At 34.1% G+C, this 15,209-nt stretch overlaps 2 protein-coding genes across 3 annotated transcripts in view; one reads left to right on the top strand and one right to left on the bottom strand.

The window, feature by feature from the left end:
- Positions 1 to 10,105, bottom strand: part of LOC127735927 (uncharacterized) — a 48,875-nt gene extending 38,770 nt beyond the window's left edge. Inside the window, exon 1 of one of the 2 annotated variants that reach the window (XM_052246372.1) lies at positions 10,034 to 10,105. The gene's annotated coding sequence lies outside the window, so the exon portion shown is untranslated. The other variant, XM_052246371.1, reaches the window with a different exon arrangement.
- Positions 1 to 15,209, top strand: part of LOC127735919 (uncharacterized) — a 100,483-nt gene that overhangs the window by 77,577 nt on the left and 7,697 nt on the right. The window lies entirely within an intron of this gene.

The raw sequence follows: 15,209 nt of genomic DNA, 5'->3' as shown, positions 1-15,209 counted from the left end.
GACAGAACAAATAGTGGTATCTAACTTATGACAAAACCAATAATGGTATCTAACCTGTGACAGAACCAATAGTGGTATCTAACCTGTGACAGAACCAATAGTGGTATCTACCTTGTTACAGAACCAATAGTGGTGTCTAACCTGTGACAGAACCAATAGTGATATCTACCTTGTGACAGAACCAATAGAGATATATAACTTGTGACAGAACCAATAGTGATATCTAACTTTGGACAGAACCAATAGTGGTATCTAACTTTTGACAGTACCAATAGTTGTATCTACCAAGTGACAGAACCAATAGAGATATCTAACAAGAGACAGTACCAATAGTGATATCTACTCAGTGACAGAACCAAGAGAGATATCTAGCAAGAAACATTACCGATTTGTAGTATGTACCCTGTGCCAGTGCCATTATAGTATCTTCCCTGTGACAGTACCAATAGAGATATCTAACAAGAGACAGTATGAGTAGAAGTATATACTCAGTGACAGAACCAATAGAGATATTTAACAAGGGACAGTACCAATAGTGGTATTTACCCAGTGACAGAACCAATAGTGGTATCTAACTTGTGACAGAAACAATAGTGGTATCTCACCTGTGACAGAACCAATAGTGGTATCTAACTTGTGACAGAACCAATAGTGGTATCTAACTTTTGACAGAACCAATAGTGGTATCTAACCTGTGACAGAACCAATAGAGATATCTAACAAGAGACAGTACCAATAGTGGTATATACTCAGTGACAGAACCAATAGAGATATCTATCAAGAGACAGTACCAATAATGGTATCTACCCTGTGACAGAACGATTAGAGATATCTTAGAAGAGATTTCTATCAAGAGACAGTACCAATGATGGTATTTACCCTGTGATAGAACCAATAGAAGTAGCTACCCTGTGACAGAACCAATAGAGGTTTCTCACAAAGAATAGTATCAATTGTTGTTTCTACCCAGTGACAGTACTTAAAGGGGTAATCTACCCAGTGACATTACTTATAGGATTATCTACCCAGTGACAGAAATATAGGGTTATCTACCCATTGACAGTACTTATAGGGTTTTCTACCCAGTGACAGCACTTACAAGGGTATCTACCCAGTGAAAGCACCGATAGTGATATCTACCAAGTGATAGTATCAATAGAGGTATCTACCAAGTGAGAGGCTAATAGAGGTATCTACCAATGACAGTACCAATAGTGACATCTACCCAGAGACAGCACCAATAATGATATCTAACCTGTGACAGTACCAATAGGGGTATATGCCAAGTGACAGTACCAATAGAGGTATAAAACCAGTGATAGTAACATTAATGATATCTACCCTGTAACAGTACCAATAGTGAAATTTTCTCAGTTATAGAACCAATAGTTGTATCTCAAAGTGACAGCACAAATAGTTGCATTTATCTTGCAATCACCCAAATAATGTACAAATAACAGGTATACAAATTTTCTGGTGACAGACCCAATAGTTGTATAGACACAGCGACAGTATTTATCCAGTTTTAGTACTAAAAGTGGTAATTTTTTGTGAGAATACCATAAGTGGTATGTTTACAGCAAAAGTTGAAATAGGGGTGAGAAAATGTCAAAACGCAAAATTATAAGCCACGTAAAAAAAGAGTTTTTTTAAACTACGGGGAAATTAAATCAAAAACATTCAGATGTGAAACTTCGTACACACACAACCTAAATGATGGATTTGGAACATTATTTATCTCTTGTGAAAAATTTTGATCATAGGAGGAGTCTGGAAACTAAGAATTTCAGCACATTGTTTGCAAATAGAAACTGAATACCCACAAGACCATAGATTTTGTTGGTAATGAGGTACAGGATGATATGTACTTTTTCCTTACTACACCGAATTCAACAAGAAACGACATTCTTTAAAATCTTTATCTTAGGCATACTCATGCAACTTTGCTAACATAAGTCTTCATGAAAAGTTTTATTGTTAATGACCTGCGAGCGAACACATATCAGAAGTAAAAATTGAGTAGTTTGGTTTGTTTGGTAATAAAGTAATAATACGATCCATTTTATTACATCTTGTAATCCGTTAATTTGGCAATCGCCAATGGCAGTCAGCAGTGTTTAAGAACATTTGTTGTTCGACCTGTTAGTCAAATGCGTTTTGTTAAAATATGCTTTTTGGAAGTTTTGGTCCTCGTTGCTCTTCAGCTTTGTACTTGTTTTGGCTTTCAAACTTTTTTCATCTGAGCGTCACTAGTTGGTCTTGTGTGGACGAGACGCACGTCTGGCGTATTGAATTTTAAGCCTAGTACCTTTTGTTAGCTATTATTCGTGTGTTTCTTTGTCCTATATGTTCTCCCATTTATTTGTATTGTCGTCCTGTCATGTGATGTTGTCTTTTTGGTGTTGTGTTTGACGTTGCCATAAAAGCAGGAGGTTTGGCATGCCACAAAACCAGGTTCAACCCACCATTTTTTTTTTTAAAATGTCCTGTACCAAGTCAGGAAAATGGCCATTGTTATATTATAGTTCGTTTCTGTGTGTGTTACATTTTAATGTTGTGTTTTTGTTGTGTCGTTGTTCTCCTCTTATATTTGATGCGTTTCCCTCAGTTTTAGTTTGTAACCCGGATTTGTTTTTATCTCTATCGATTTATGAGTTTCGAACAGCGGTATACTACTGTTGCCTTTATTTGTTTATGAACAATGTAGATATTTTAATTACTGAATCACAAGCTTTTGTCTTAATTGCTTAAACTTTGTTAAATTCCCATTTTTCACAACTGCTTGCTCGGCTGGTAAAAACAACAGGAGAATAATATTCACATGATTCTTAAGCACCACCTTCTGGTGTCTCCTCCATCTAAGCAATCAACTAAATGGCCTATCTTTACTACATATTTCTTGAATGCTTATTTTGCTATTTTCGACACGGGGATATTTGTACGAATCTTAAGCATTGTCCCCTCGTGTCTCCTCCTGATAACCAATAAATCAAACCAATATGTTGTCTTCCCTTAGGTCGCACTGCCGCACACATCCCTATTGCAGAGAACTGTACATTAAAAATCATCTTATATTATTATTGTTATTACTACATCGTTATTATATTTGTATTCTTGTACTATATCGTTTGTGAGATTTATGAGATTTGAACATTGGTAAACTACTGTGTCCCTAAATTTGCCAGATTGCATATGTTAACATAACTGACCATGTCATTCCTTCTGACGGACATTAATTGTTTTTTTTTAAATTATCCATGCGCCCAACCAAAAGTGACAGAATAGTCAACCTGATGACGGTGGTCACTCAGCGGTAGAAGTCGAAGTAGAATTTATTGGAATAGACACGTCTTGTATTGTATACCATATGTCATGTTCATTTAGTGATATGTTTACAGTATCAGTACCAATAGTGGTATGTTAACAGTATCAGTACCAATAGTGATATGTTAACAGTATCAGTACCAAAAGTGATATGTTTACAGTATCAATACCAATAGTGATATGTTAACAGTATCAGTACCAATAGTGATATATTAACAATATCAGCACCAATAGTGATATGTTAACAGTATCAGTACCAATAGTGATATGTTAACAGTATCAGTACCAATAGTGATATGTTAACAGTATCAGTATCAATAGTGATATGCTAACAGTAGCAGTACCAATAGTGATATGTTAACAGTATCAGTACCAATAGTGATATATTTACAGTATCAGTACAAATAGTGGTATGCTAACAGTATCAGCACCAATAGTGCTATGTTAACATTATCAGTCTCAATAGTGATATGTTAACAGTATCAGTACCATAAGTGATATATTTACAGTATCAGTACAAATAGTGGTTTGATGGTAGTATCTGTACCAATAGTGGTATGTTAACAGTATCAGTACCAATAGTGGTATGTTAACAGTATCAGTACCAATAGTGGTATGTTGACAGGTATGTTAACAGTATCAGTACCAATAGTGGTATGTTGACAGGTATGTTAACAGTATCAGTACCAATAGTGGTATGTTACCAGTATCAGTACCAATAGTGGTATGTTAACAGTATCAGTACCAATAGTGGTATGTTGACACTATCAGTACCAATAGTGGTATGTTAACATTATCAGTACCAATAGTGATATGTTGACAGCATCAGTACCAATAGTGGTATGTTAACAGCATCAGTACCAATAGTGGTATGTTAACAGCATCAGTACCAATAGTGATATGTTGACAGGTATGTTAACAGTATCAGTACCAATAGTGGTATGTTAACAGTATCAGTACCAATAGTGGTATGTTGACAGGTATGTTAACAGTATCAGTACCAATAGTGGTATGTTGACAGGTATGTTAACAGTATCAGTACCAATAGTGGTATGTTGACAGGTATGTTACCAGTATCAGTACCAATAGTGGTATGTTGACAGGTATGTTACCAGTATCAGTACCAATAGTGGTATGTTGACAGGTATGTTAACAGTATCAGTACCAATAGTGGTATGTTGACAGGTATGTTACCAGTATCAGTACCAATAGTGGTATGTTGACAGGTATGTTAACAGTATCTGTACCAATAGTGGTATGTTGACAGGTATGTTACCAGTATCAGTACCAATAGTGGTATGTTGACAGGTATGTTAACAGTATCAGTACCAATAGTGGTATGTTGACAGGTATGTTAACAGTATCAGTACCAATAGTGGTATGTTGACAGGTATGTTGACAGCATCAGTACCAATAGTGGTATGTTAACAGCATCAGTACCAATAGTGGTATGTTAACAGCATCAGTACCAATAGTGATATGTTGACAGGTATGTTAACAGTATCAGTACCAATAGTGGTATGTTAACAGTATCAGTACCAATAGTGGTATGTTGACAGGTATGTTAACAGTATCAGTACCAATAGTGGTATGTTGACAGGTATGTTAACAGTATCAGTACCAATAGTGGTATGTTGACAGGTATGTTACCAGTATCAGTACCAATAGTGGTATGTTGACAGGTATGTTAACAGTATCAGTACCAATAGTGGTATGTTGACAGGTATGTTAACAGTATCAGTACCAATAGTGGTATGTTGACAGGTATGTTACCAGTATCAGTACCAATAGTGGTATGTTGACAGGTATGTTAACAGTATCTGTACCAATAGTGGTATGTTGACAGGTATGTTACCAGTATCAGTACCAATAGTGGTATGTTGACAGGTATGTTAACAGTATCAGTACCAATAGTGGTATGTTGACAGGTATGTTAACAGTATCTGTACCAATAGTGGTATGTTGACAGGTATGTTAACAGTATCTGTACCAATAGTGGTATGTTAACAGTATCAGTACCAATAGTGGTATGTTAACAGTATCAGTACCAATAGTGGTATGTTGACAGGTATGTTACCAGTATCTGTACCAATAGTGGTATGTTGACAGGTATGTTACCAGTATCTGTACCAATAGTGGTATGTTGACAGGTATGTTACCAGTATCTGTACCAATAGTGGTATGTTGACAGGTATGTTAACAGTATCAGTACCAATAGTGGTATGTTGACAGGTATGTTAACAGTATCAGTACCAATAGTGGTATGTTGACAGGTATGTTACCAGTATCTGTACCAATAGTGGTATGTTGACAGGTATGTTAACAGTATCAGTACCAATAGTGGTATGTTGACAGGTATGTTAACAGTATCTGTACCAATAGTGGTATGTTGACAGGTATGTTAACAGTATCAGTACCAATAGTGGTATGTTGACAGGTATGTTAACAGTATCTGTACCAATAGTGGTATGTTGACAGGTATGTTAACAGTATCTGTACCAATAGTGGTATGTTGACAGGTATGTTAACAGTATCTGTACCAATAGTGGTACTTTTCTGATGAGAATACCAATCGTGTTTTATAGCAAGTGAGAGTACAAATAATAGAATATACCAAACGAGAGTGATAAAACTGGTGTTTACCAAGTGAGAGTAACGACAGAGATATCGATTCAGTGCTAGTACCAATAGCCATTCAAGTTAGAAAAGTACACACTGTAAAGCTTCCCATATTTATATATATATGCCTGTAAAAGTGTACAATACAACACCAATATTAAAAAAATGAAACAATAAATGTAAATATTTCGGATAACAGATATCCTTCATCAGTATGATTATAATGATGTAAAATGAATCATATCAATCTCTTCTGATTTAACTGAAACAATATTTACAGTTATACAATTAAAACCGAACAACGCTTGTATAATTCTTAATTTTCAAAAAATGATGTAGGTTAAGTATTTACCTAAATTTAAAAAGAGACTGCATAGATATGCTTCTAAACAGAATAGTAATGTGCGATATGAACTGGTATAATTCTAAAATTTCACAGGTGACGAAAGTTAAGTTATTACAAGAGAGACTGCGTAGAAATACTAAAATTTCAAATTTGACGAAAGTTGCGTAATTTCAACAGAGGCTGCGTATTTATACATCCCAAATGAACAGCACTGTTCGATTTGAACTGTATATATATAGACTACGGAAAATGAATAATAAAATTATACTTTCTCTCTAGAGGAGAGCTGATGAAACTACTACTAGAATTGATGTTTTAACGTAATGGAACAGTGAAACCCTTTGAAGTCAAGAAATGGGTTTTGGTGAATATAAAAAAAGTTGTGCCTCAGTTTTGTAATACTAGTTATAATTGAAAATTATATAGATGTTGTATTGACTTATTTTCCCTTAAGTTTTATATGTAGATAAGCTTTTTATTCAATTTATCATTTATTTTTAGATTAAAATGTTTGTTATAAATTTTACACTCTTATCTCAAATTTTAGGATCATTATTCTTTATACATTCAGTTCAAGCGCTCATTACAAAGTGCAAATTGGGAGACAATTGATCCCTTAATTGTGAATGTAATTGCATGCAATAGGGATCAACCATTTCTCATTAGACTATTGATGAATATGCTTTATAAATTTATCCGTTTGTTTTTCATCCAATATTTGTCTGTTTTATACTGGTATTTTAAATAGTTCTTCTCTAAAATATTTTCATAATATTTCTTCAAATGACATTTTCTAAATATGTTTCTTAAGGACGTATTTTGCGCCATTATACATCTTTTACAATAAATTTATCTTGGTTGATGGGTGCTACCAACATTTTTCAGAAGACTATAGAGATTTAAAGTGCATATATAATCAAGAAATATCATACTTTTGAACTATCAGCATTGTTTACCACAAAACGTTTACAGAAAAATACCTTGTTTATATATATACTTGCATAATTCTAGATCGAATATTGGTTTGAAGAAATGACAAAACATAGTCCAATTCAAGGGCAAAACTTAGGCCTTCTTGGCCTAACTCTTTTCCACTTAGTTTTTTTTTTTTTTTATCTTAATGCGCATATTGAAACTGAATTACAAGTTTTGAACATCGGTATATAACTGGTTGGTCGTACTTACTTGAAATGTTCTAAGACTTTTTTTAGATATAAGTTTTTATGTCTGAAGTTTGTTTAACGTTTTTGTTTTTAAGAAAGCAAATATCATGCATTTAGAAGAAGTTTGATTAAAAATGTTTATAAAAGTAAAAAGAATAATCTTTTTGTGAACTTTTTATTATTATTTTTAAATAATTAGCTTCCACCAGTTCTGATTTTGTTCGACTTTTTGTTTTTGATTGCCCCATTGGTGACTTCTCCATTTTTTAAGTAAACAAATATTTTGCTACCAGATGTTTTTTTTAAAGATGTTATTGGTGTGAGAAAAAATATCTTTTTGAGTAAGGCTGTTGCTAATTATCAAAGTTGTCAAATATCGTGTAAAAGGGTCATTTAAAACCAAATACTCCAAAAATCATATAAGACTTTTCTGAAACGGAATGCCAAGACAATGTTATCTTATTCATAAATGAATAAAATTAGGGTTATATTTAGATATGGAAGAATTTTACAATTTTGCAATACTAGGGACCTAATAATGGCTCTAACCATACTTCCTCTTTTGTCTATTGCAGTAGCATTAAAGTACAACAGACAACGCCTATCATCTAGTGCAGTAAAATTGGTCCCGTTATTGTTATGTCTCAGATAAATGACATAAATTTTAAAACAACAAAGGTTTTAAATGAATGTATCTTATAATAACACTAACGGTACCAATTTTACTGTACACGCCAAGTGAAACTTAGTTTTATCTCAAAAGCACACATGTATTATAGACTGAAATTAACAAGGGTTATCGAAAACTACAACTAGAAAAACAGAAACACTATGGGAATAAAAAAAAGACCAAGAGAAAAGAAAAACAGTTCACAAAAACTACACATGCAGATAGCTGAAGAAAGAGCGACGCGAACCCTATGAAAAATCGCAGTTTTAACTGATGTATTCCGCAAAGCTCAGCAGGTCCTGATACACAAGTGACAACAATCGTGTTAATTCTATCAAAATCTGTTCAAAAGTCCGAAACGATTTTATATAATACACGAAAAGAATAACAGGAAAATATGAGACAGTACAACAGACTTCACCTATCACCAACATCGTACTTCCCATCAGCATCACCATTTGAAAATTAGTTTGTCTAACCACCAGAGACTGAAAAATATATAGCTATTTAAAATTTAAAAAAGAAACAGGAACTATACCAGAGAAATATTAAAACTCACCAGTTGAAGACAAACTGACAACGCCATGGCAACAAACGACAGACGACGAAAAAACAAATAAGTCAACAAAATACTACCTAGAAAACTAAGACTGTGCAACACGAATCAAACCAAAATCTGGGGGTCATCTCAGGACACTACCTAGAAAACTTAAGACTGGGCAACACGAATCAAACCGAAATCTTGGGGTCATCTCAGGCTAGGACACTACCTAGATAACTTAAGACTGGGCAACACGAATCAAACCAAAATCTGGGGATCATCATACTAGGACAATCAGAAGGGTAAGCAGATCATGTAAATGACCGAATGATACTGTTGAATGTAACTTGTACATGTGTGAGGATCTGGATGGGGTATACAGATTAGAGAATAATGGGCAAAATGTAAAGAATAAAGGGCTAAAAAAATAAAGAATACAGAAACAAGGGTTGCTAAAATATAAAGAATAGAGAATCACAGGCAAAATTTATAAAGAATTGAGAAAAATGGCCTAAAAAATTAGAGAATACAGAAATGAAGGACCCCCCGTCCACAACCTCGTGTATAAAAACCCGAACGTGAAAACGACGAATGATCAGTTGTCGTAATCCTTCCTTCTTTCATATCATGTCGATACAATTTTTAAAATGTTGCCAAATCTGAACATTATAATTACAAAATATGTATGTACACACAACCAATACATATACATGTAAACACAAATGTTTTTGTTCTGTCAAATCATTTTCTGTTTAATCTGTACCTGTAAAGCCCTCCTACATTTGGTACATCATCAAATTTTACCGTTCTAAAAATATAACTACATGACTAATTTCATTTAAGTATTTCAATACTTAATGACTATCTTAATAGTACTTGAGAGGCTGAACCCAACATGTATGTTGAACAAATAAAAGTTTATTCTTGATAAGGAAGTTGTTTGTTGAAATAACCAGCATAAATATTGTAAATAAACAATAACTACAATTTCAAACATAGATTTATAAATTATTTGCTAATCATTGAAAATGAAAATTATAATCTATTTATAGTGTATGATCATTGTGATATTACAGTTGTTTTGTTAAAGTCCCTATAGTCAATACTACATCATATGGTATAGTTTTTGTTTTGGTACTGTAGAAACTAGACATGACTGAAAATATGTGACCTACGTTCAACAAGGAAATGGGAAAAGTTGTTTCTTTTCAATAAATCTTCTCAAAATCTTCGAAATAATTGATAAATTTCTTACCATTGACTAAAGGGTAAAAACCACATTCTTTTCATATAAGGAAGTATAAATCCCAGTATTTCGGTATACCTTGGACTGTTATGTTTAATTTAAATCTAAGTACAAATGTTGTTACCTGTTATCGCATTACAGGTAAAGTTGTGGCAGGTCAAACCTACACTTTTGACAAAAACTTAAATGTTGGTATATCAATAACTTGCATGTGATACTATTTAATATCCAATCAAATCCAAAATGTTAACTTCCTTGTCATGAAAATTTACATGAAGTAGATGTTTTGTTTTTAGTGAAAATATGGATGCAGTGAACAAAAATTAAATGTAGTCAACGATCATGAAACGTTTACATTGTCAATTCTTTTCTACGCAGAATGAAATAAATAAAAAACTTATACTTAAAAATACTTAGAATTTTCTACCCCAGAAATAGATTACCTAAGCTGTTTTTGGCAAAAATTTTCGGAATCTTGGGTCCTCAATGCCCTTCAAATTCGTATTTTTTTCGGCCTTTTTAACTTTTCTTATTCTGGTGTCACTATCACTAATGTATCTTTTGTTGACGAAACACACGTCTGACGTACAAAATTTTAAGTCTGGTGTATATGATGAGTTTATTAATTCCATATTGTGCTTTTCGTTAGTCTATTAGGGTCTGGATGGTGGGTCCTTTATTTCTCTATTCCTTTATTTATTTTGCCCATTATTCTCTATTCCATAAATATTTTTACACCCAATTATTCTATATTCATTATTATTTTTGCCTATGTTTCTCTATTCTTATCTGTTTTACCCTTTATTCTGCATTTTTGTCCATTATTCTCTATTCTGTAAACCCCATCCGGACCCTCGTCAATGGAACGTATATTAGGTAAAAGAAAATGTCATTGAATTATATTCGTTTGATTGCGTATATAACTTTGGAGTATCTAATGATAATATGATAGAATGTCAATTTCTATTACAGTAGTTTAAAGGACAAAAAATGCACTCTCAAAATAATCAACCGAAGGAATATTCAAAACTTAAATCTTGTTTTTTTATAACTCTATCGCATTCTCATAAGCTTGTAGATTAATCAAAAGTTTTTGTTCTTTTTATATGAGGAAACGTCTTGCTTTGTCCTCGAGATAAATATTATTTACTCGCATGAAAATATCCCTCGACGCACCTCAAAAACATGCTTTAAGATTTTTTATACGATTTTCCACAGAATATATGTAGGACTCACATCCATGGCAGGTTCCAGCGACTCTTTTCACAAAAAATCTTATGATGTGTATGACTTACGAGTATTTTTACTCTTAAGATTTTTTGTGAAAAGAGTCGCAGATCTATAGCAGATTCCCAATTTATGGTAAATGTGACGTCATGCCATTCCAAATCTATGGCAGATTTTTTAAATGCAAATCTATTGGAAATTTTGTAGTGACCTAAGCTATGGCGGATTTTCTAGTTTCCAAATCTATGGCATGATATAAATGCGGCACCCCTAGCAATGTCCAAAGGTAACGAAAAAGCCTTTAGTAATCATTAGTCAGTATTAGAAAAACGGATAAGGAGTACGACAACGGGAGCATATTCATAACCGTCTGTGAATTGGACCTTCCATAATGGTCAACCAAATTGTGATGGCGACCATAATATTTCCTAAGTGAGGAAGTGATATACACTGAAACAAACTTTAGAAGTGAAATGATGTGCCCCGGGAGGATAAGCATTCCCTACTCTATACACGGTAATTGTTTTACCCAGTCATTTAACCAACTAGTCAAAATGAAGTCCATTAACAAACCAAAATGCATTTTGAATAAAAAGAATTAAACAATTTGCCTTTTTATATAATATCTATTTTGGTTTTAATAAATCTTTTTTAACTGAAAACAATTTAAGTCAGAGTGGTATCCTGTAATTTCATCCCTCACTTTATGTACTTTGCAAGTCGTAGATGCTAAACTATTAACTATATAATTTCTTTCCTGAAATATTCGCTAAATAGTGTTGCCTTTATTCATCGCGGGATTAGGACGGCACAGCATATAATGTCTCTCCTCTGGTTGAAATGCCATATCTTCCTGTAAACCATCAAGAGGGGAAACGGAAAGTGTTTCCCTAGCTGTGTATTTGTTTGTAAAATTCTGTGAGTCCCGGGTAATATGACGTTATTTAAATTGTGACGCTATAGTTTTCTCTTCCATGGACAATTACGCAATTTCAAAATCTGCCATAGATTTGGAGAAAACATAAAACTGCCATAGATTTATGATTTGTATGGTGTTTGTGACGTCATATTTGCTATAGATCTGGAACCCACCAAAGTTTTGAGTCCTACATATATATCATTCATAAATAAAAGAGATGAGGGTATCCGTCAATTGAGACAACAATTCAAATGCACCCAATGAAATACTAGACTTACAATTTGTTATGCTAGACGTACGTTTCTCAAGTTCTACATAAGACTCACCAGTGGCACTCAAATAGAAAAATATGGAAGGCCGATCCAAACAAAGTTGAAAATATTGCAAGCCAAACAATTCAGAAAACTGAACGGTGCCAAATACGACTCAGACCATCTATGCCTTGAGTAGAAAACTTTCGTGTAAGCAATATTTCAATATTTTATAGACTGAAAATTTACAAAAAAAAAATGACCACATCTATGATATGTCTTGACAACACCAAGTACTGACTACTGATGGGGATGAAACGGACACAAATCTATAGTTGCATCGACCCAGTGGTTGAAAAATATCGTCAAAGATACCAGGCTTATAATTTCTTACGCTAGACGATCGTTTTGTCTACATAAGACACCGAAAGAGGCGTTCGAATAGAAATATCTGAAAGGCCAAATAAACACGAAGTTGAAGAGCATGGCAATTTAGCCAAAACTTCCAGAACAAAATGTGTCAAAATACGGCTAAGGCCATCCGAATCCGGGTCCGTTCGCCCTGATTCACGTTTTGCCCTAGTACCTGTTCGCCCAGAGTCCATTCGCCCTGATTTTTATTTTATTTTATTGTTGTCTAGTTGCATAATGTTTATTATTTGAACAGAGTACGTTAAAGTTTGTTGAAAAATTCGCCGAATATTTGTATTGCTGCAACCAAATAATTATTGATTTGCATAGTAGAATACTGGAATACGATGTATTTATCTTTATTGATATTTGTTAACGATTTTTTAAAATCATTCTAGTCAGTCAATTTATGCAGTATGATAATAAATGAATTTATAAATCCTTTTCGTGTTTTACAATTCGTACATCATTGAATTTACTCATTCCAAGCTGACTAGTTTTTTAAAACAAATGGTTGTTTTGATAATTAATCATCAAAGACAATTATTACAACAATCAGTGAGAATTATTATTATGAACAATGATTGATGCTCCAACTTTGAACGCGCCATCATCAGTTTTAAATATTTCCATGTGTTTTCATGAATTTCAGGAATTTATACCATATAGATATCTGAACTTGATAAGTTTATTCAACTTTAATACCCTTAATATTAATATTTTTAATAATAGTAGGGAGAACGAACCCAGGTCGAACGGACTCTATGGGCGAACATGTAATCAGGGCGAACGGACCCGATACCTGGCCATCTGAGCCTGAGGTAAAACATCCTTAGTGTTTCAATAAATCAAAAATTTAAAACAGAAAATTTTCAGAAAATTCCATTATCAAAGTTATTTCATGTCAATCAATACAAAGTGCTGGCTACTGGGAAAGTAATATGCTCGGGGACGCACGTCCACCAGCAGTGATATCAGAGAACAAACAGCTGTTTGGTACGACTGAATTTTACGTACTAGATCACAAAAATAGTCCACAGGGGGTAATTTCACTTATTTGACCTCTTTTCACATTTATTTTTGTTATCTGCCATGTCAAATTAATATTTTAGTCCATTTTTATTTTGCCAATTGCCAAAACTTGAAATTTTCCTGAAATTTGTCTACATTTTCAGAGGCGTAGCTGCCGTTAAGCACTTTAGGCACGTGCCTACACATAATTTTTTCACAAATATTTTTTTTATCAAATAAAAAAGATAATGACAACGTTATCTGTAGATGCACGTGAAGTCGTCAAAACTCTTTAATTATCAAATGTCATTTGTACACTAGTCTATCATCCCTAGTGATCGGAGTATTGGATAGAATTGTATGTACATAATATTAGAACTTTGGTTCAGATCATTTCACTTCTATCAACAAATACATGAATGAACCTCAACATGCTCAAAACCCTGACATTTTATTCTTAGATGCATGATTTTTTTGTTAGTTGTTGTTGGCTTTCAACTAGCTTTCCACTTGGTCTTCATCCGACCTACAATAAAACGCTTGCCAAGTGGGGCGTCCGTTTGACTGTGCGGGATGTATAAATACGCAGTCACTCAGGGGCGGATTTAGAGGGTTTTCCAGGGGGCCTGGGCCCCCCCTTTTGTGGGAAAAATTTGGTTGATTATATAGGGAATCACTGAAGCATGACTGGAGCGGGTCCCCTCTTAGGCAGTCAGTGGGCCCCCTCTTATGAAAATTTCTGGATCCGCCACTGGTCACGTCTGGACAGAATGGGGACGTTAAATCCGATGCCTTGTGTAGAGAGAATGTCACGCTCTCTGCACGTTAAGAACACTTGCAGCAACTCATTGAGGGGTCCGTAGGTGGTCTGCTGAAAGGCAAAAGTTCTGTCCCTATCCAATAAACCCTCATTTTCCATTAGCATTTCCAGATTTCCAGACCTTCATCCTGGACTACCCCTATTACAGGACCTACCTGTTGTATTAATTGTAAATGTGTTTTTGTCCTGAACATGCATGAACTATTTGCCACTGGACGTTTAGCAATCAATTAATCGGCTAGCTTTCAGTAACGTCGAGTACTCTCAGATCAACGTGTAATGACCATAGTCATTCAAGTTCCTTAGGTCGGAATTTTACAGTACAGGATATCAGAAAATATGAATTTCTTTAATTTTGTTAGATAGTATGAACAGAACCGAACTTCTGGCTTCATTAGGCATCGACTGTGTGTGTGTATGTGTTTGTGTGGCCGGGGAGAGTGAAGGTTTAAGAATCAAAAGATGAATGGTCGATGCCTAGCTCAAAGGATAGTATTATTATATAGGAGTCTCAGTGTTTACGTGCCTATTTAGTGAAGGATTGTCAAAATGTACTATCAATTGACGTACATATATCAATTATCCTCAATCAGAAAGGAATAGACATGAAAATACTAAACAGGATGTATTGCTTAATTAAAGGGCTACGCTTGGCAATGTA

Source organism: Mytilus californianus, unplaced genomic scaffold (assembly GCF_021869535.1).
Source record: "Mytilus californianus isolate M0D057914Y unplaced genomic scaffold, xbMytCali1.0.p SCAF_3, whole genome shotgun sequence".
Taxonomy (NCBI): Eukaryota; Metazoa; Mollusca; class Bivalvia; order Mytilida; family Mytilidae; genus Mytilus; species Mytilus californianus.
Note: the sequence above shows the minus strand (reverse complement) of the source record. Positions and strands in the feature narration are given on the sequence as shown.